Raw genomic sequence first — 19,900 nt, forward strand, 5'->3', positions numbered from 1 at the left:
AGACCACGTGGCCTAATGGACAAGGCGTCTGACTTCGAATCAGAAGATTGAGGGTTCGAGTCCCTTCGTGGTTGAAAGTCCCTCAATTTACAAAAATATCTAAAGTGTAGTGCCTTAAGAAAAAACTGAAATGCTATATGTGGTCTACACACAATGACAAATCCTTCACACCAAAACAAGTCATACTGTATGAAGTGCTTTTCTATTCCATATCTCAGGGGTTCAAGACACCTTTTGCTTTAAACTATCATATTATTGTTGTTCACAACTTGGAGAGGATACAGGCAATAATAGTTAGTGAAGAAACAGGTGCAGTTAGAATTCAGTCCATGCTGGATATTTCACCAAGTGAGCAATCTTCCTGACATCCATTATTTAGAGAAGCTTTCGTGAAATGGCTTTGCATCTGTTACAAACAACTGGCCAGTATGGGGCTTGAACCCATGACCTTGGCTTTATTAGCACCACGCTCTGACCATCTGAGCTAACCGGCCACGTATATAGTGAGGATCAACTCCATTTATTTTCCAGTGTTCATCTGCACAGGGTGAACAACAGTGGAAGTGCAGTAACAAATATCAACAGTATATAGCTTTAAGTAAAAACTGAAATGCTGGATGTGGTGTACACACAATGAAAAAAAAAACTCCAACAACTGACTAAGACAAAAACAAATCTTAATCTATTAAGTTGCTTTTCTATTCCATATCTCAGGGGTTCAAGACCCCTTGTGCTTTAAATTATCATGTTATTGTTCACAACTTGGAAAGGACACAGGCAATAATAGTTAGAGAACACCAAACAGGTGCATTCAGAATTCAGTCCATGCTGGATATTTCACCAAGTGAGCAATCTTCCTGACATCCATTATTTAGAGAAGCTTTCGTGAAATGTCTTTGCATCTGTTACAAACAACTGGCCAGTATGGGGTTTGAACCCATGACCTTGGCGTTATTAGCACCACGCTCTGACCATCTGAGCTAACCAGCCAAGGATATAGTGAGGATCAACTCCATTTATTTTCCAGTGTTCATCTGCACAGGGTGAACAACAGTGGAAGTGCAGTAACAAATATCAACAGTATATAGCTTTAAGTAAAAACTGAAATGCTGGATGTGGTGTACACACAATGAAAAAAAAAACTCCAACAATTGACTAAGACAAAAACAAATCTTAATGTATTAAGTTGCTTTTCTATTCCATATCTCAGGGGTTCAAGACCCCTTGTGCTTTAAATTATCATGTTATTGTTCACAACTTGGAAAGGACACAGGCAATAATAGTTAGAGAACACCAAACAGGTGCATTCAGAATTCAGTCCATGCTGGATATTTCACCAAGTGAGCAATCTTCCTGACATCCATTATTTAGAGAAGCTTTCGTGAAATGGCATTGCCACTGTTACAGAAAATTGGCCAGTATGGGGTTTGAACCCATGACCTTGGCGTTATTAGCACCACGCTCTGACCATCTGAGCTAACCGGCCATTTATAGAGTGAGGATAGACTCCATTTTTTATTCCAGTGATCATTTTGCACAGTGAAAACAACAGTAGAAGTGCAGTACGATTAGGTGAATGAGTCACTATGCGTTTTTTGGATATTTAGTACACATACACATGGTTAAAAAAAAAAAACTTCAATAAAGTAAGATATTTCATAGAACAATCTTTCGGCCAAGTATTTTAATTCAGAGAAGCTTTTATAAATGATTGGATCTCGATGAGTTCAACCTTACATGAGAGAACTAAGACCACGTGGCCTAATGGACAAGGCGTCTGACTTCGAATCAGAAGATCGAGGGTTCGAGTCCCTTCGTGGTTGAAAGTCCCTCAATTTACAAAAATATCTAAAGTGTAGTGCCTTAAGAAAAAACTGAAATGCTATATGTGGTCTACACACAATGACAAATCCTTCACACCAAAACAAGTCATACTGTATGAAGTGCTTTTCTATTCCATATCTCAGGGGTTCAAGACACCTTTTGCTTTAAACTATCATATTATTGTTGTTCACAACTTGGAGAGGATACAGGCAATAATAGTTAGTGAAGAAACAGGTGCAGTTAAAATTCAGTCCATGCTGGATATTTCACCAAGTGAGCAATCTTCCTGACATCCATAATTCAGAGAAGCTTTTGTGAAATGGCATTGCCACTGTTACAGAAAAATGGCCAGTATGGGGTTTGAACCAATGACCTTGGCGTTATTAGCACTACGCTCTGACCATCTGAGCTAACCGGCCACATATAGAGTGAGGATAGACTCCATTTTTTATTCCAGTGATCATTTTGCACAGGGAAAACAACAGTAGAAGTGCAGTACGATTAAGTGAATGAGTCATTATGCGTTTTTTGGATATTTAGTACACATACACATTGTTAAAAAAAAAAACTTCAATAAAGTAAGATATTTCATAGAACAATCTTTCGGCCAAGTATTTTAATTCAGAGAAGCTTTTATAAATGATTGGATCTCGATGAGTTCAACCTTACATGAGAGAACTAAGACCACGTGGCCTAATGGACAAGGCGTCTGACTTCGAATCAGAAGATTGAGGGTTCGAGTCCCTTCGTGGTTGAAAGTCCCTCAATTTACAAAAATATCTAAAGTGTAGTGCCTTAAGAAAAAACTGAAATAATATATGTGGTCTACACACAATGACAAATCCTTCACACCAAAACAAGTCATACTGTATGAAGTGCTTTTCTATTCCATATCTCAGGGGTTCAAGACAACTTTTGCTTTAAACTATCATATTATTGTTGTTCACAACTTGGAGAGGATACAGGCAATAATAGTTAGTGAAGAAACAGGTGCAGTTAGAATTCAGTCCATGCTGGATATTTCACCAAGTGAGCAATCTTCCTGACATCCATTATTTAGAGAAGCTTTCGTGAAATGGCTTTGCATCTGTTACAAACAACTGGCCAGTATGGGGCTTGAACCCATGACCTTGGCTTTATTAGCACCACGCTCTGACCATCTGAGCTAACCGGCCACGTATATAGTGAGGATCAACTCCATTTATTTTCCAGTGTTCATCTGCACAGGGTGAACAACAGTGGAAGTGCAGTAACAAATATCAACAGTATATAGCTTTAAGTAAAAACTGAAATGCTGGATGTGGTGTACACACAATGAAAAAAAAAACTCCAACAATTGACTAAGACAAAAACAAATCTTAATGTATTAAGTTGCTTTTCTATTCCATATCTCAGGGGTTCAAGACCCCTTGTGCTTTAAATTATCATGTTATTGTTCACAACTTGGAAAGGACACAGGCAATAATAGTTAGAGAACACCAAACAGGTGCATTCAGAATTCAGTCCATGCTGGATATTTCACCAAGTGAGCAATCTTCCTGACATCCATTATTTAGAGAAGCTTTCGTGAAATGGCTTTGCATCTGTTACAAACAACTGGCCAGTATGGGGTTTGAACCCATGACCTTGGCGTTATTAGCACCACGCTCTGACCATCTGAGCTAACCAGCCAAGGATATAGTGAGGATCAACTCCATTTATTTTCCAGTGTTCATCTGCACAGGGTGAACAACAGTGGAAGTGCACTAACAAATATCAACAGTATATAGCTTTAAGTAAAAACTGAAATGCTGGATGTGGTGTACACACAATGAAAAAAAAAACTCCAACAATTGACTAAGACAAAAACAAATCTTAATGTATTAAGTTGCTTTTCTATTCCATATCTCAGGGGTTCAAGACCCCTTGTGCTTTAAATTATCATGTTATTGTTCACAACTTGGAAAGGACACAGGCAATAATAGTTAGAGAACACCAAACAGGTGCATTCAGAATTCAGTCCATGCTGGATATTTCACCAAGTGAGCAATCTTCCTGACATCCATTATTTAGAGAAGCTTTCGTGAAATGTCTTTGCATCTGTTACAAACAACTGGCCAGTATGGGGTTTGAACCCATGACCTTGGCGTTATTAGCACCACGCTCTGACCATCTGAGCTAACCGGCCATTTATAGAGTGAGGATAGACTCCATTTTTTATTCCAGTGATCATTTTGCACAGGGAAAACAACAGTAGAAGTGCAGTACGATTAGGTGAATGAGTCATTATGCATTTTTTGGATATTTAGTACACATACACATTGTTAAAAAAAAAAACTTCAATAAAGTAAGATATTTCATAGAACAATCTTTCGGCCAAGTATTTTAATTCAGAGAAGCTTTTATAAATGATTGGATCTCGATGAGTTCAACCTTACATGAGAGAACTAAGACCACGTGGCCTAATGGACAAGGCGTCTGACTTCGAATCAGAAGATTGAGGGTTCGAGTCCCTTCGTGGTTGAAAGTCCCTCAATTTACAAAAATATCTAAAGTGTAGTGCCTTAAGAAAAAACTGAAATGCTATATGTGGTCTACACACAATGACAAATCCTTCACACCAAAACAAGTCATACTGTATGAAGTGCTTTTCTATTCCATATCTCAGGGGTTCAAGACAACTTTTGCTTTAAACTATCATATTATTGTTGTTCACAACTTGGAGAGGATACAGGCAATAATAGTTAGTGAAGAAACAGGTGCAGTTAGAATTCAGTCCATGCTGGATATTTCACCAAGTGAGCAATCTTCCTGACATCCATTATTTAGAGAAGCTTTCGTGAAATGGCTTTGCATCTGTTACAAACAACTGGCCAGTATGGGGCTTGAACCCATGACCTTGGCTTTTTTAGCACCACGCTCTGACCATCTGAGCTAACCGGCCACGTATATAGTGAGGATCAACTCCATTTATTTTCCAGTGTTCATCTGCACAGGGTGAACAACAGTGGAAGTGCAGTAACAAATATCAACAGTATATAGCTTTAAGTAAAAACTGAAATGCTGGATGTGGTGTACACACAATGAAAAAAAAAACTCCAACAACTGACTAAGACAAAAACAAATCTTAATCTATTAAGTTGCTTTTCTATTCCATATCTCAGGGGTTCAAGACCCCTTGTGCTTTAAATTATCATGTTATTGTTCACAACTTGGAAAGGACACAGGCAATAATAGTTAGAGAACACCAAACAGGTGCATTCAGAATTCAGTCCATGCTGGATATTTCACCAAGTGAGCAATCTTCCTGACATCCATTATTTAGAGAAGCTTTCGTGAAATGGCTTTGCATCTGTTACAAACAACTGGCCAGTATGGGGTTTGAACCCATGACCTTGGCGTTATTAGCACCACGCTCTGACCATCTGAGCTAACCAGCCAAGGATATAGTGAGGATCAACTCCATTTATTTTCCAGTGTTCATCTGCACAGGGTGAACAACAGTGGAAGTGCAGTAACAAATATCAACAGTATATAGCTTTAAGTAAAAACTGAAATGCTGGATGTGGTGTACACACAATGAAAAAAAAAACTCCAACAATTGACTAAGACAAAAACAAATCTTAATGTATTAAGTTGCTTTTCTATTCCATATCTCAGGGGTTCAAGACCCCTTGTGCTTTAAATTATCATGTTATTGTTCACAACTTGGAAAGGACACAGGCAATAATAGTTAGAGAACACCAAACAGGTGCATTCAGAATTCAGTCCATGCTGGATATTTCACCAAGTGAGCAATCTTCCTGACATCCATTATTTAGAGAAGCTTTCGTGAAATGGCTTTGCATCTGTTACAAACAACTGGCCAGTATGGGGTTTGAACCCATGACCTTGGCGTAATTAGCACCACGCTCTGACCATCTGAGCTAACCAGCCAAGGATATAGTGAGGATCAACTCCATTTATTTTCCAGTGTTCATCTGCACAGGGTGAACAACAGTGGAAGTGCAGTAACAAATATCAACAGTATATAGCTTTAAGTAAAAACTGAAATGCTGGATGTGGTGTACACACAATGAAAAAAAAAACTCCAACAATTGACTAAGACAAAAACAAATCTTAATGTATTAAGTTGCTTTTCTATTCCATATCTCAGGGGTTCAAGACCCCTTGTGCTTTAAATTATCATGTTATTGTTCACAACTTGGAAAGGACACAGGCAATAATAGTTAGAGAACACCAAACAGGTGCATTCAGAATTCAGTCCATGCTGGATATTTCACCAAGTGAGCAATCTTCCTGACATCCATTATTTAGAGAAGCTTTCGTGAAATGTCTTTGCATCTGTTACAAACAACTGGCCAGTATGGGGTTTGAACCCATGACCTTGGCGTTATTAGCACCACGCTCTGACCATCTGAGCTAACCGGCCATTTATAGAGTGAGGATAGACTCCATTTTTTATTCCAGTGATCATTTTGCACAGGGAAAACAACAGTAGAAGTGCAGTACGATTAGGTGAATGAGTCATTATGCATTTTTTGGATATTTAGTACACATACACATTGTTAAAAAAAAAAACTTCAATAAAGTAAGATATTTCATAGAACAATCTTTCGGCCAAGTATTTTAATTCAGAGAAGCTTTTATAAATGATTGGATCTCGATGAGTTCAACCTTACATGAGAGAACTAAGACCACGTGGCCTAATGGAGAAGGCGTCTGACTTCGAATCAGAAGATTGAGGGTTCGAGTCCCTTCGTGGTTGAAAGTCCCTCAATTTACAAAAATATCTAAAGTGTAGTGCCTTAAGAAAAAACTGAAATGCTATATGTGGTCTACACACAATGACAAATCCTTCACACCAAAACAAGTCATACTGTATGAAGTGCTTTTCTATTCCATATCTCAGGGGTTCAAGACACCTTTTGCTTTAAACTATCATATTATTGTTGTTCACAACTTGGAGAGGATACAGGCAATAATAGTTAGTGAAGAAACAGGTGCAGTTAGAATTCAGTCCATGCTGGATATTTCACCAAGTGAGCAATCTTCCTGACATCCATTATTTAGAGAAGCTTTCGTGAAATGGCTTTGCATCTGTTACAAACAACTGGCCAGTATGGGGCTTGAACCCATGACCTTGGCTTTATTAGCACCACGCTCTGACCATCTGAGCTAACCGGCCACGTATATAGTGAGGATCAACTCCATTTATTTTCCAGTGTTCATCTGCACAGGGTGAACAACAGTGGAAGTGCAGTAACAAATATCAACAGTATATAGCTTTAAGTAAAAACTGAAATGCTGGATGTGGTGTACACACAATGAAAAAAAAAACTCCAACAACTGACTAAGACAAAAACAAATCTTAATCTATTAAGTTGCTTTTCTATTCCATATCTCAGGGGTTCAAGACCCCTTGTGCTTTAAATTATCATGTTATTGTTCACAACTTGGAAAGGACACAGGCAATAATAGTTAGAGAACACCAAACAGGTGCATTCAGAATTCAGTCCATGCTGGATATTTCACCAAGTGAGCAATCTTCCTGACATCCATTATTTAGAGAAGCTTTCGTGAAATGTCTTTGCATCTGTTACAAACAACTGGCCAGTATGGGGTTTGAACCCATGACCTTGGCGTTATTAGCACCACGCTCTGACCATCTGAGCTAACCAGCCAAGGATATAGTGAGGATCAACTCCATTTATTTTCCAGTGTTCATCTGCACAGGGTGAACAACAGTGGAAGTGCAGTAACAAATATCAACAGTATATAGCTTTAAGTAAAAACTGAAATGCTGGATGTGGTGTACACACAATGAAAAAAAAAACTCCAACAATTGACTAAGACAAAAACAAATCTTAATGTATTAAGTTGCTTTTCTATTCCATATCTCAGGGGTTCAAGACCCCTTGTGCTTTAAATTATCATGTTATTGTTCACAACTTGGAAAGGACACAGGCAATAATAGTTAGAGAACACCAAACAGGTGCATTCAGAATTCAGTCCATGCTGGATATTTCACCAAGTGAGCAATCTTCCTGACATCCATTATTTAGAGAAGCTTTCGTGAAATGGCATTGCCACTGTTACAGAAAATTGGCCAGTATGGGGTTTGAACCCATGACCTTGGCGTTATTAGCACCACGCTCTGACCATCTGAGCTAACCGGCCATTTATAGAGTGAGGATAGACTCCATTTTTTATTCCAGTGATCATTTTGCACAGTGAAAACAACAGTAGAAGTGCAGTACGATTAGGTGAATGAGTCACTATGCGTTTTTTGGATATTTAGTACACATACACATGGTTAAAAAAAAAAAACTTCAATAAAGTAAGATATTTCATAGAACAATCTTTCGGCCAAGTATTTTAATTCAGAGAAGCTTTTATAAATGATTGGATCTCGATGAGTTCAACCTTACATGAGAGAACTAAGACCACGTGGCCTAATGGACAAGGCGTCTGACTTCGAATCAGAAGATTGAGGGTTCGAGTCCCTTCGTGGTTGAAAGTCCCTCAATTTACAAAAATATCTAAAGTGTAGTGCCTTAAGAAAAAACTGAAATGCTATATGTGGTCTACACACAATGACAAATCCTTCACACCAAAACAAGTCATACTGTATGAAGTGCTTTTCTATTCCATATCTCAGGGGTTCAAGACACCTTTTGCTTTAAACTATCATATTATTGTTGTTCACAACTTGGAGAGGATACAGGCAATAATAGTTAGTGAAGAAACAGGTGCAGTTAAAATTCAGTCCATGCTGGATATTTCACCAAGTGAGCAATCTTCCTGACATCCATAATTCAGAGAAGCTTTTGTGAAATGGCATTGCCACTGTTACAGAAAAATGGCCAGTATGGGGTTTGAACCAATGACCTTGGCGTTATTAGCACTACGCTCTGACCATCTGAGCTAACCGGCCATTTATAGAGTGAGGATAGACTCCATTTTTTATTCCAGTGATCATTTTGCACAGGGAAAACAACAGTAGAAGTGCAGTACGATTAGGTGAATGAGTCATTATGCGTTTTTTGGATATTTAGTACACATACACATTGTTAAAAAAAAAAACTTCAATAAAGTAAGATATTTCATAGAACAATCTTTCGGCCAAGTATTTTAATTCAGAGAAGCTTTTATAAATGATTGGATCTCGATGAGTTCAACCTTACATGAGAGAACTAAGACCACGTGGCCTAATGGACAAGGCGTCTGACTTCGAATCAGAAGATTGAGGGTTCGAGTCCCTTCGTGGTTGAAAGTCCCTCAATTTACAAAAATATCTAAAGTGTAGTGCCTTAAGAAAAAACTGAAATGCTATATGTGGTCTACACACAATGACAAATCCTTCACACCAAAACAAGTCATACTGTATGATGTGCTTTTCTATTCCATATCTCAGGGGTTCAAGACACCTTTTGCTTTAAACTATCATATTATTGTTGTTCACAACTTGGAGAGGATACAGGCACTAATAGTTATTGAAGAAACAGGTGCAGTTAGAATTCAGTCCATGCTGGATATTTCACCAAGTGAGCAATCTTCCTGACATCCATTATTTAGAGAAGCTTTCGTGAAATGGCTTTGCATCTGTTACAAACAACTGGCCAGTATGGGGCTTGAACCCATGACCTTGGCGTTATTAGCACCACGCTCTGACCATCTGAGCTATCCAGCCACGTATATAGTGAGGATCAACTCCATTTATTTTCCAGTGTTCATCTGCACAGGGTGAACAACAGTGGAAGTGCAGTAACAAATATCAACAGTATATAGCTTTAAGTAAAAACTGAAATGCTGGATGTGGTGTACACACAATGAAAAAAAAAACTCCAACAATTGACTAAGACAAAAACAAATCTTAATGTATTAAGTTGCTTTTCTATTCCATATCTCAGGGGTTCAAGACCCCTTGTGCTTTAAATTATCATGTTATTGTTCACAACTTGGAAAGGACACAGGCAATAATAGTTAGAGAACACCAAACAGGTGCATTTATAATTCAGTCCATGCTGGATATTTCACCAAGTGAGCAATCTTCCTGACATCCATAATTCAGGGAAGCTTTGTGAAATGGCATTGCCACTGTTACAGAAAAATGGCCAGTATGGGGTTTGAACCCATGACCTTGGCGTTATTAGCACCACGCTCTGACCATCTGAGCTAACCAGCCACGTATATAGTGAGGATCAACTCCATTTATTTTCCAGTGTTCATCTGCACAGGGTGAACAACAGTGGAAGTGCAGTAACAAATATCAACAGTATATAGCTTTAAGTAAAAACTGAAATGCTGGATGTGGTGTACACACAATGAAAAAAAAAACTCCAACAATTGACTAAGACAAAAACAAATCTTAATGTATTAAGTTGCTTTTCTATTCCATATCTCAGGGGTTCAAGACCCCTTGTGCTTTAAATTATCATGTTATTGTTCACAACTTGGAAAGGACACAGGCAATAATAGTTAGAGAACACCAAACAGGTGCATTCAGAATTCAGTCCATGCTGGATATTTCACCAAGTGAGCAATCTTCCTGACATCCATTATTTAGAGAAGCTTTCGTGAAATGGCTTTGCATCTGTTACAAACAACTGGCCAGTATGGGGCTTGAACCCATGACCTTGGCGTTATTAGCACCACGCTCTGACCATCTGAGCTAACCGGCCACATATAGAGTGAGGATAGACTCCATTTTTTATTCCAGTGATCATTTTGCACAGGGAAAACAACAGTAGAAGTGCAGTACGATTAGGTGAATGAGTCATTATGCGTTTTTTGGATATTTAGTACACATACACATTGTTAAAAAAAAAAACTTCAATAAAGTAAGATATTTCATAGAACAATCTTTCGGCCAAGTATTTTAATTCAGAGAAGCTTTTATAAATGATTGGATCTCGATGAGTTCAACCTTACATGAGAGAACTAAGACCACGTGGCCTAATGGACAAGGCGTCTGACTTCGAATCAGAAGATTGAGGGTTCGAGTCCCTTCATGGTTGAAAGTCCCTCAATTTACAAAAATATCTAAAGTGTAGTGACTTAAGAAAAAACTGAAATGCTATATGTGGTCTACACACAATGACAAATCCTTCACACCAAAACAAGTCATACTGTATGAAGTGCTTTTCTATTCCATATCTCAGGGGTTCAAGACAACTTTTGCTTTAAACTATCATATTATTGTTGTTCACAACTTGGAGAGGATACAGGCAATAATAGTTAGTGAAGAAACAGGTGCAGTTAGAATTCAGTCCATGCTGGATATTTCACCAAGTGAGCAATCTTCCTGACATCCATTATTTAGAGAAGCTTTTGTGAAATGGCTTTGCATCTGTTACAAACAACTGGCCAGTATGGGGCTTGAACCCATGACCTTGGCTTTATTAGCACCACGCTCTGACCATCTGAGCTAACCGGCCACGTATATAGTGAGGATCAACTCCATTTATTTTCCAGTGTTCATCTGCACAGGGTGAACAACAGTGGAAGTGCAGTAACAAATATCAACAGTATATAGCTTTAAGTAAAAACTGAAATGCTGGATGTGGTGTACACACAATGAAAAAAAAAACTCCAACAACTGACTAAGACAAAAACAAATCTTAATGTATTAAGTTGCTTTTCTATTCCATATCTCAGGGGTTCAAGACCCCTTGTGCTTTAAATTATCATGTTATTGTTCACAACTTGGAAAGGACACAGGCAATAATAGTTAGAGAACACCAAACAGGTGCATTCAGAATTCAGTCCATGCTGGATATTTCACCAAGTGAGCAATCTTCCTGACATCCATTATTTAGAGAAGCTTTCGTGAAATGGCTTTGCATCTGTTACAAACAACTGGCCAGTATGGGGTTTGAACCCATGACCTTGGCGTTATTAGCACCACGCTCTGACCATCTGAGCTAACCAGCCAAGGATATAGTGAGGATCAACTCCATTTATTTTCCAGTGTTCATCTGCACAGGGTGAACAACAGTGGAAGTGCAGTAACAAATATCAACAGTATATAGCTTTAAGTAAAAACTGAAATGCTGGATGTGGTGTACACACAATGAAAAAAAAAACTCCAACAATTGACTAAGACAAAAACAAATCTTAATGTATTAAGTTGCTTTTCTATTCCATATCTCAGGGGTTCAAGACCCCTTGTGCTTTAAATTATCATGTTATTGTTCACAACTTGGAAAGGACACAGGCAATAATAGTTAGAGAACACCAAACAGGTGCATTCAGAATTCAGTCCATGCTGGATATTTCACCAAGTGAGCAATCTTCCTGACATCCATTATTTAGAGAAGCTTTCGTGAAATGGCATTGCCACTGTTACAGAAAATTGGCCAGTATGGGGTTTGAACCCATGACCTTGGCGTTATTAGCACCACGCTCTGACCATCTGAGCTAACCGGCCATTTATAGAGTGAGGATAGACTCCATTTTTTATTCCAGTGATCATTTTGCACAGTGAAAACAACAGTAGAAGTGCAGTACGATTAGGTGAATGAGTCACTATGCGTTTTTTGGATATTTAGTACACATACACATGGTTAAAAAAAAAAAACTTCAATAAAGTAAGATATTTCATAGAACAATCTTTCGGCCAAGTATTTTAATTCAGAGAAGCTTTTATAAATGATTGGATCTCGATGAGTTCAACCTTACATGAGAGAACTAAGACCACGTGGCCTAATGGACAAGGCGTCTGACTTCGAATCAGAAGATCGAGGGTTCGAGTCCCTTCGTGGTTGAAAGTCCCTCAATTTACAAAAATATCTAAAGTGTAGTGCCTTAAGAAAAAACTGAAATGCTATATGTGGTCTACACACAATGACAAATCCTTCACACCAAAACAAGTCATACTGTATGAAGTGCTTTTCTATTCCATATCTCAGGGGTTCAAGACACCTTTTGCTTTAAACTATCATATTATTGTTGTTCACAACTTGGAGAGGATACAGGCAATAATAGTTAGTGAAGAAACAGGTGCAGTTAAAATTCAGTCCATGCTGGATATTTCACCAAGTGAGCAATCTTCCTGACATCCATAATTCAGAGAAGCTTTTGTGAAATGGCATTGCCACTGTTACAGAAAAATGGCCAGTATGGGGTTTGAACCAATGACCTTGGCGTTATTAGCACTACGCTCTGACCATCTGAGCTAACCGGCCACATATAGAGTGAGGATAGACTCCATTTTTTATTCCAGTGATCATTTTGCACAGGGAAAACAACAGTAGAAGTGCAGTACGATTAAGTGAATGAGTCATTATGCGTTTTTTGGATATTTAGTACACATACACATTGTTAAAAAAAAAAACTTCAATAAAGTAAGATATTTCATAGAACAATCTTTCGGCCAAGTATTTTAATTCAGAGAAGCTTTTATAAATGATTGGATCTCGATGAGTTCAACCTTACATGAGAGAACTAAGACCACGTGGCCTAATGGACAAGGCGTCTGACTTCGAATCAGAAGATTGAGGGTTCGAGTCCCTTCGTGGTTGAAAGTCCCTCAATTTACAAAAATATCTAAAGTGTAGTGCCTTAAGAAAAAACTGAAATAATATATGTGGTCTACACACAATGACAAATCCTTCACACCAAAACAAGTCATACTGTATGAAGTGCTTTTCTATTCCATATCTCAGGGGTTCAAGACAACTTTTGCTTTAAACTATCATATTATTGTTGTTCACAACTTGGAGAGGATACAGGCAATAATAGTTAGTGAAGAAACAGGTGCAGTTAGAATTCAGTCCATGCTGGATATTTCACCAAGTGAGCAATCTTCCTGACATCCATTATTTAGAGAAGCTTTCGTGAAATGGCTTTGCATCTGTTACAAACAACTGGCCAGTATGGGGCTTGAACCCATGACCTTGGCTTTATTAGCACCACGCTCTGACCATCTGAGCTAACCGGCCACGTATATAGTGAGGATCAACTCCATTTATTTTCCAGTGTTCATCTGCACAGGGTGAACAACAGTGGAAGTGCAGTAACAAATATCAACAGTATATAGCTTTAAGTAAAAACTGAAATGCTGGATGTGGTGTACACACAATGAAAAAAAAAACTCCAACAATTGACTAAGACAAAAACAAATCTTAATGTATTAAGTTGCTTTTCTATTCCATATCTCAGGGGTTCAAGACCCCTTGTGCTTTAAATTATCATGTTATTGTTCACAACTTGGAAAGGACACAGGCAATAATAGTTAGAGAACACCAAACAGGTGCATTCAGAATTCAGTCCATGCTGGATATTTCACCAAGTGAGCAATCTTCCTGACATCCATTATTTAGAGAAGCTTTCGTGAAATGGCTTTGCATCTGTTACAAACAACTGGCCAGTATGGGGTTTGAACCCATGACCTTGGCGTTATTAGCACCACGCTCTGACCATCTGAGCTAACCAGCCAAGGATATAGTGAGGATCAACTCCATTTATTTTCCAGTGTTCATCTGCACAGGGTGAACAACAGTGGAAGTGCACTAACAAATATCAACAGTATATAGCTTTAAGTAAAAACTGAAATGCTGGATGTGGTGTACACACAATGAAAAAAAAAACTCCAACAATTGACTAAGACAAAAACAAATCTTAATGTATTAAGTTGCTTTTCTATTCCATATCTCAGGGGTTCAAGACCCCTTGTGCTTTAAATTATCATGTTATTGTTCACAACTTGGAAAGGACACAGGCAATAATAGTTAGAGAACACCAAACAGGTGCATTCAGAATTCAGTCCATGCTGGATATTTCACCAAGTGAGCAATCTTCCTGACATCCATTATTTAGAGAAGCTTTCGTGAAATGTCTTTGCATCTGTTACAAACAACTGGCCAGTATGGGGTTTGAACCCATGACCTTGGCGTTATTAGCACCACGCTCTGACCATCTGAGCTAACCGGCCATTTATAGAGTGAGGATAGACTCCATTTTTTATTCCAGTGATCATTTTGCACAGGGAAAACAACAGTAGAAGTGCAGTACGATTAGGTGAATGAGTCATTATGCATTTTTTGGATATTTAGTACACATACACATTGTTAAAAAAAAAAACTTCAATAAAGTAAGATATTTCATAGAACAATCTTTCGGCCAAGTATTTTAATTCAGAGAAGCTTTTATAAATGATTGGATCTCGATGAGTTCAACCTTACATGAGAGAACTAAGACCACGTGGCCTAATGGACAAGGCGTCTGACTTCGAATCAGAAGATTGAGGGTTCGAGTCCCTTCGTGGTTGAAAGTCCCTCAATTTACAAAAATATCTAAAGTGTAGTGCCTTAAGAAAAAACTGAAATGCTATATGTGGTCTACACACAATGACAAATCCTTCACACCAAAACAAGTCATACTGTATGAAGTGCTTTTCTATTCCATATCTCAGGGGTTCAAGACAACTTTTGCTTTAAACTATCATATTATTGTTGTTCACAACTTGGAGAGGATACAGGCAATAATAGTTAGTGAAGAAACAGGTGCAGTTAGAATTCAGTCCATGCTGGATATTTCACCAAGTGAGCAATCTTCCTGACATCCATTATTTAGAGAAGCTTTCGTGAAATGGCTTTGCATCTGTTACAAACAACTGGCCAGTATGGGGCTTGAACCCATGACCTTGGCTTTTTTAGCACCACGCTCTGACCATCTGAGCTAACCGGCCACGTATATAGTGAGGATCAACTCCATTTATTTTCCAGTGTTCATCTGCACAGGGTGAACAACAGTGGAAGTGCAGTAACAAATATCAACAGTATATAGCTTTAAGTAAAAACTGAAATGCTGGATGTGGTGTACACACAATGAAAAAAAAAACTCCAACAACTGACTAAGACAAAAACAAATCTTAATCTATTAAGTTGCTTTTCTATTCCATATCTCAGGGGTTCAAGACCCCTTGTGCTTTAAATTATCATGTTATTGTTCACAACTTGGAAAGGACACAGGCAATAATAGTTAGAGAACACCAAACAGGTGCATTCAGAATTCAGTCCATGCTGGATATTTCACCAAGTGAGCAATCTTCCTGACATCCATTATTTAGAGAAGCTTTCGTGAAATGGCTTTGCATCTGTTACAAACAACTGGCCAGTATGGGGTTTGAACCCATGACCTTGGCGTTATTAGCACCACGCTCTGACCATCTGAGCTAACCAGCCAAGGATATAGTGAGGATCAACTCCATTTATTTTCCAGTGTTCATCTGCACAGGGTGAACAACAGTGGAAGTGCAGTAACAAATATCAACAGTATATAGCTTTAAGTAAAAACTGAAATGCTGGATGTGGTGTACACACAATGAAAAAAAAAACTCCAACAATTGACTAAGACAAAAACAAATCTTAATGTATTAAGTTGCTTTTCTATTCCATATCTCAGGGGTTCAAGACCCCTTGTGCTTTAAATTATCATGTTATTGTTCACAACTTGGAAAGGACACAGGCAATAATAGTTAGAGAACACCAAACAGGTGCATTCAGAATTCAGTCCATGCTGGATATTTCACCAAGTGAGCAATCTTCCTGACATCCATTATTTAGAGAAGCTTTCGTGAAATGGCTTTGCATCTGTTACAAACAACTGGCCAGTATGGGGTTTGAACCCATGACCTTGGCGTAATTAGCACCACGCTCTGACCATCTGAGCTAACCAGCCAAGGATATAGTGAGGATCAACTCCATTTATTTTCCAGTGTTCATCTGCACAGGGTGAACAACAGTGGAAGTGCAGTAACAAATATCAACAGTATATAGCTTTAAGTAAAAACTGAAATGCTGGATGTGGTGTACACACAATGAAAAAAAAAACTCCAACAATTGACTAAGACAAAAACAAATCTTAATGTATTAAGTTGCTTTTCTATTCCATATCTCAGGGGTTCAAGACCCCTTGTGCTTTAAATTATCATGTTATTGTTCACAACTTGGAAAGGACACAGGCAATAATAGTTAGAGAACACCAAACAGGTGCATTCAGAATTCAGTCCATGCTGGATATTTCACCAAGTGAGCAATCTTCCTGACATCCATTATTTAGAGAAGCTTTCGTGAAATGTCTTTGCATCTGTTACAAACAACTGGCCAGTATGGGGTTTGAACCCATGACCTTGGCGTTATTAGCACCACGCTCTGACCATCTGAGCTAACCGGCCATTTATAGAGTGAGGATAGACTCCATTTTTTATTCCAGTGATCATTTTGCACAGGGAAAACAACAGTAGAAGTGCAGTACGATTAGGTGAATGAGTCATTATGCATTTTTTGGATATTTAGTACACATACACATTGTTAAAAAAAAAAACTTCAATAAAGTAAGATATTTCATAGAACAATCTTTCGGCCAAGTATTTTAATTCAGAGAAGCTTTTATAAATGATTGGATCTCGATGAGTTCAACCTTACATGAGAGAACTAAGACCACGTGGCCTAATGGAGAAGGCGTCTGACTTCGAATCAGAAGATTGAGGGTTCGAGTCCCTTCGTGGTTGAAAGTCCCTCAATTTACAAAAATATCTAAAGTGTAGTGCCTTAAGAAAAAACTGAAATGCTATATGTGGTCTACACACAATGACAAATCCTTCACACCAAAACAAGTCATACTGTATGAAGTGCTTTTCTATTCCATATCTCAGGGGTTCAAGACACCTTTTGCTTTAAACTATCATATTATTGTTGTTCACAACTTGGAGAGGATACAGGCAATAATAGTTAGTGAAGAAACAGGTGCAGTTAGAATTCAGTCCATGCTGGATATTTCACCAAGTGAGCAATCTTCCTGACATCCATTATTTAGAGAAGCTTTCGTGAAATGGCTTTGCATCTGTTACAAACAACTGGCCAGTATGGGGCTTGAACCCATGACCTTGGCTTTATTAGCACCACGCTCTGACCATCTGAGCTAACCGGCCACGTATATAGTGAGGATCAACTCCATTTATTTTCCAGTGTTCATCTGCACAGGGTGAACAACAGTGGAAGTGCAGTAACAAATATCAACAGTATATAGCTTTAAGTAAAAACTGAAATGCTGGATGTGGTGTACACACAATGAAAAAAAAAACTCCAACAACTGACTAAGACAAAAACAAATCTTAATCTATTAAGTTGCTTTTCTATTCCATATCTCAGGGGTTCAAGACCCCTTGTGCTTTAAATTATCATGTTATTGTTCACAACTTGGAAAGGACACAGGCAATAATAGTTAGAGAACACCAAACAGGTGCATTCAGAATTCAGTCCATGCTGGATATTTCACCAAGTGAGCAATCTTCCTGACATCCATTATTTAGAGAAGCTTTCGTGAAATGTCTTTGCATCTGTTACAAACAACTGGCCAGTATGGGGTTTGAACCCATGACCTTGGCGTTATTAGCACCACGCTCTGACCATCTGAGCTAACCAGCCAAGGATATAGTGAGGATCAACTCCATTTATTTTCCAGTGTTCATCTGCACAGGGTGAACAACAGTGGAAGTGCAGTAACAAATATCAACAGTATATAGCTTTAAGTAAAAACTGAAATGCTGGATGTGGTGTACACACAATGAAAAAAAAAACTCCAACAATTGACTAAGACAAAAACAAATCTTAATGTATTAAGTTGCTTTTCTATTCCATATCTCAGGGGTTCAAGACCCCTTGTGCTTTAAATTATCATGTTATTGTTCACAACTTGGAAAGGACACAGGCAATAATAGTTAGAGAACACCAAACAGGTGCATTCAGAATTCAGTCCATGCTGGATATTTCACCAAGTGAGCAATCTTCCTGACATCCATTATTTAGAGAAGCTTTCGTGAAATGGCATTGCCACTGTTACAGAAAATTGGCCAGTATGGGGTTTGAACCCATGACCTTGGCGTTATTAGCACCACGCTCTGACCATCTGAGCTAACCGGCCATTTATAGAGTGAGGATAGACTCCATTTTTTATTCCAGTGATCATTTTGCACAGTGAAAACAACAGTAGAAGTGCAGTACGATTAGGTGAATGAGTCACTATGCGTTTTTTGGATATTTAGTACACATACACATGGTTAAAAAAAAAAAACTTCAATAAAGTAAGATATTTCATAGAACAATCTTTCGGCCAAGTATTTTAATTCAGAGAAGCTTTTATAAATGATTGGATCTCGATGAGTTCAACCTTACATGAGAGAACTAAGACCACGTGGCCTAATGGACAAGGCGTCTGACTTCGAATCAGAAGATTGAGGGTTCGAGTCCCTTCGTGGTTGAAAGTCCCTCAATTTACAAAAATATCTAAAGTGTAGTGCCTTAAGAAAAAACTGAAATGCTATATGTGGTCTACACACAATGACAAATCCTTCACACCAAAACAAGTCATACTGTATGAAGTGCTTTTCTATTCCATATCTCAGGGGTTCAAGACACCTTTTGCTTTAAACTATCATATTATTGTTGTTCACAACTTGGAGAGGATACAGGCAATAATAGTTAGTGAAGAAACAGGTGCAGTTAAAATTCAGTCCATGCTGGATATTTCACCAAGTGAGCAATCTTCCTGACATCCATAATTCAGAGAAGCTTTTGTGAAATGGCATTGCCACTGTTACAGAAAAATGGCCAGTATGGGGTTTGAACCAATGACCTTGGCGTTATTAGCACTACGCTCTGACCATCTGAGCTAACCGGCCATTTATAGAGTGAGGATAGACTCCATTTTTTATTCCAGTGATCATTTTGCACAGGGAAAACAACAGTAGAAGTGCAGTACGATTAGGTGAATGAGTCATTATGCGTTTTTTGGATATTTAGTACACATACACATTGTTAAAAAAAAAAACTTCAATAAAGTAAGATATTTCATAGAACAATCTTTCGGCCAAGTATTTTAATTCAGAGAAGCTTTTATAAATGATTGGATCTCGATGAGTTCAACCTTACATGAGAGAACTAAGACCACGTGGCCTAATGGACAAGGCGTCTGACTTCGAATCAGAAGATTGAGGGTTCGAGTCCCTTCGTGGTTGAAAGTCCCTCAATTTACAAAAATATCTAAAGTGTAGTGCCTTAAGAAAAAACTGAAATGCTATATGTGGTCTACA

General features: G+C 38.2%; 34 non-coding genes across 34 annotated transcripts; 14 read left to right on the top strand and 20 right to left on the bottom strand.

The window, feature by feature from the left end:
* Position 1: 1 nt before the first annotated feature.
* Positions 2–74, top strand: trnar-ucg (transfer RNA arginine (anticodon UCG)). Its single transcript has one exon. It is a non-coding gene; the product is annotated as a tRNA-Arg (tRNA).
* An 842-nt stretch (positions 75–916) lies between these two features.
* trnai-aau (transfer RNA isoleucine (anticodon AAU)) lies at positions 917–990 on the bottom strand. The gene has a single exon. It is a non-coding gene; the product is annotated as a tRNA-Ile (tRNA).
* Positions 991–1,412: 422 nt separating this feature from the next.
* trnai-aau (transfer RNA isoleucine (anticodon AAU)) lies at positions 1,413–1,486 on the bottom strand. The gene has a single exon. It is a non-coding gene; the product is annotated as a tRNA-Ile (tRNA).
* Positions 1,487–1,750: 264 nt separating this feature from the next.
* On the top strand, positions 1,751–1,823 carry trnar-ucg (transfer RNA arginine (anticodon UCG)). Its single transcript has one exon. It is a non-coding gene; the product is annotated as a tRNA-Arg (tRNA).
* Positions 1,824–2,506: 683 nt separating this feature from the next.
* Positions 2,507–2,579, top strand: trnar-ucg (transfer RNA arginine (anticodon UCG)). The gene has a single exon. It is a non-coding gene; the product is annotated as a tRNA-Arg (tRNA).
* Positions 2,580–3,421: 842 nt separating this feature from the next.
* Positions 3,422–3,495, bottom strand: trnai-aau (transfer RNA isoleucine (anticodon AAU)). Its single transcript has one exon. It is a non-coding gene; the product is annotated as a tRNA-Ile (tRNA).
* A 422-nt stretch (positions 3,496–3,917) lies between these two features.
* On the bottom strand, positions 3,918–3,991 carry trnai-aau (transfer RNA isoleucine (anticodon AAU)). The gene has a single exon. It is a non-coding gene; the product is annotated as a tRNA-Ile (tRNA).
* A 263-nt stretch (positions 3,992–4,254) lies between these two features.
* On the top strand, positions 4,255–4,327 carry trnar-ucg (transfer RNA arginine (anticodon UCG)). Its single transcript has one exon. It is a non-coding gene; the product is annotated as a tRNA-Arg (tRNA).
* A 346-nt stretch (positions 4,328–4,673) lies between these two features.
* trnaf-aaa (transfer RNA phenylalanine (anticodon AAA)) lies at positions 4,674–4,747 on the bottom strand. The gene has a single exon. It is a non-coding gene; the product is annotated as a tRNA-Phe (tRNA).
* Positions 4,748–5,169: 422 nt separating this feature from the next.
* trnai-aau (transfer RNA isoleucine (anticodon AAU)) lies at positions 5,170–5,243 on the bottom strand. Its single transcript has one exon. It is a non-coding gene; the product is annotated as a tRNA-Ile (tRNA).
* Positions 5,244–6,161: 918 nt separating this feature from the next.
* trnai-aau (transfer RNA isoleucine (anticodon AAU)) lies at positions 6,162–6,235 on the bottom strand. The gene has a single exon. It is a non-coding gene; the product is annotated as a tRNA-Ile (tRNA).
* Positions 6,236–6,498: 263 nt separating this feature from the next.
* trnar-ucg (transfer RNA arginine (anticodon UCG)) lies at positions 6,499–6,571 on the top strand. The gene has a single exon. It is a non-coding gene; the product is annotated as a tRNA-Arg (tRNA).
* Positions 6,572–7,413: 842 nt separating this feature from the next.
* trnai-aau (transfer RNA isoleucine (anticodon AAU)) lies at positions 7,414–7,487 on the bottom strand. The gene has a single exon. It is a non-coding gene; the product is annotated as a tRNA-Ile (tRNA).
* Positions 7,488–7,909: 422 nt separating this feature from the next.
* trnai-aau (transfer RNA isoleucine (anticodon AAU)) lies at positions 7,910–7,983 on the bottom strand. The gene has a single exon. It is a non-coding gene; the product is annotated as a tRNA-Ile (tRNA).
* A 264-nt stretch (positions 7,984–8,247) lies between these two features.
* On the top strand, positions 8,248–8,320 carry trnar-ucg (transfer RNA arginine (anticodon UCG)). The gene has a single exon. It is a non-coding gene; the product is annotated as a tRNA-Arg (tRNA).
* A 683-nt stretch (positions 8,321–9,003) lies between these two features.
* trnar-ucg (transfer RNA arginine (anticodon UCG)) lies at positions 9,004–9,076 on the top strand. Its single transcript has one exon. It is a non-coding gene; the product is annotated as a tRNA-Arg (tRNA).
* Positions 9,077–9,917: 841 nt separating this feature from the next.
* trnai-aau (transfer RNA isoleucine (anticodon AAU)) lies at positions 9,918–9,991 on the bottom strand. Its single transcript has one exon. It is a non-coding gene; the product is annotated as a tRNA-Ile (tRNA).
* Positions 9,992–10,413: 422 nt separating this feature from the next.
* Positions 10,414–10,487, bottom strand: trnai-aau (transfer RNA isoleucine (anticodon AAU)). Its single transcript has one exon. It is a non-coding gene; the product is annotated as a tRNA-Ile (tRNA).
* A 263-nt stretch (positions 10,488–10,750) lies between these two features.
* trnar-ucg (transfer RNA arginine (anticodon UCG)) lies at positions 10,751–10,823 on the top strand. The gene has a single exon. It is a non-coding gene; the product is annotated as a tRNA-Arg (tRNA).
* An 842-nt stretch (positions 10,824–11,665) lies between these two features.
* trnai-aau (transfer RNA isoleucine (anticodon AAU)) lies at positions 11,666–11,739 on the bottom strand. The gene has a single exon. It is a non-coding gene; the product is annotated as a tRNA-Ile (tRNA).
* Positions 11,740–12,161: 422 nt separating this feature from the next.
* trnai-aau (transfer RNA isoleucine (anticodon AAU)) lies at positions 12,162–12,235 on the bottom strand. Its single transcript has one exon. It is a non-coding gene; the product is annotated as a tRNA-Ile (tRNA).
* Positions 12,236–12,499: 264 nt separating this feature from the next.
* Positions 12,500–12,572, top strand: trnar-ucg (transfer RNA arginine (anticodon UCG)). Its single transcript has one exon. It is a non-coding gene; the product is annotated as a tRNA-Arg (tRNA).
* Positions 12,573–13,255: 683 nt separating this feature from the next.
* On the top strand, positions 13,256–13,328 carry trnar-ucg (transfer RNA arginine (anticodon UCG)). Its single transcript has one exon. It is a non-coding gene; the product is annotated as a tRNA-Arg (tRNA).
* Positions 13,329–14,170: 842 nt separating this feature from the next.
* trnai-aau (transfer RNA isoleucine (anticodon AAU)) lies at positions 14,171–14,244 on the bottom strand. Its single transcript has one exon. It is a non-coding gene; the product is annotated as a tRNA-Ile (tRNA).
* Positions 14,245–14,666: 422 nt separating this feature from the next.
* trnai-aau (transfer RNA isoleucine (anticodon AAU)) lies at positions 14,667–14,740 on the bottom strand. Its single transcript has one exon. It is a non-coding gene; the product is annotated as a tRNA-Ile (tRNA).
* Positions 14,741–15,003: 263 nt separating this feature from the next.
* trnar-ucg (transfer RNA arginine (anticodon UCG)) lies at positions 15,004–15,076 on the top strand. Its single transcript has one exon. It is a non-coding gene; the product is annotated as a tRNA-Arg (tRNA).
* Positions 15,077–15,422: 346 nt separating this feature from the next.
* trnaf-aaa (transfer RNA phenylalanine (anticodon AAA)) lies at positions 15,423–15,496 on the bottom strand. The gene has a single exon. It is a non-coding gene; the product is annotated as a tRNA-Phe (tRNA).
* Positions 15,497–15,918: 422 nt separating this feature from the next.
* Positions 15,919–15,992, bottom strand: trnai-aau (transfer RNA isoleucine (anticodon AAU)). Its single transcript has one exon. It is a non-coding gene; the product is annotated as a tRNA-Ile (tRNA).
* Positions 15,993–16,910: 918 nt separating this feature from the next.
* Positions 16,911–16,984, bottom strand: trnai-aau (transfer RNA isoleucine (anticodon AAU)). The gene has a single exon. It is a non-coding gene; the product is annotated as a tRNA-Ile (tRNA).
* A 263-nt stretch (positions 16,985–17,247) lies between these two features.
* Positions 17,248–17,320, top strand: trnar-ucg (transfer RNA arginine (anticodon UCG)). The gene has a single exon. It is a non-coding gene; the product is annotated as a tRNA-Arg (tRNA).
* Positions 17,321–18,162: 842 nt separating this feature from the next.
* On the bottom strand, positions 18,163–18,236 carry trnai-aau (transfer RNA isoleucine (anticodon AAU)). The gene has a single exon. It is a non-coding gene; the product is annotated as a tRNA-Ile (tRNA).
* A 422-nt stretch (positions 18,237–18,658) lies between these two features.
* On the bottom strand, positions 18,659–18,732 carry trnai-aau (transfer RNA isoleucine (anticodon AAU)). Its single transcript has one exon. It is a non-coding gene; the product is annotated as a tRNA-Ile (tRNA).
* A 264-nt stretch (positions 18,733–18,996) lies between these two features.
* On the top strand, positions 18,997–19,069 carry trnar-ucg (transfer RNA arginine (anticodon UCG)). Its single transcript has one exon. It is a non-coding gene; the product is annotated as a tRNA-Arg (tRNA).
* Positions 19,070–19,752: 683 nt separating this feature from the next.
* trnar-ucg (transfer RNA arginine (anticodon UCG)) lies at positions 19,753–19,825 on the top strand. The gene has a single exon. It is a non-coding gene; the product is annotated as a tRNA-Arg (tRNA).
* Positions 19,826–19,900: the final 75 nt, after the last annotated feature.

Source organism: Pleuronectes platessa, chromosome 4 (genome assembly GCF_947347685.1).
Source record: "Pleuronectes platessa chromosome 4, fPlePla1.1, whole genome shotgun sequence".
Taxonomy (NCBI): domain Eukaryota; kingdom Metazoa; phylum Chordata; class Actinopteri; order Pleuronectiformes; family Pleuronectidae; genus Pleuronectes; species Pleuronectes platessa.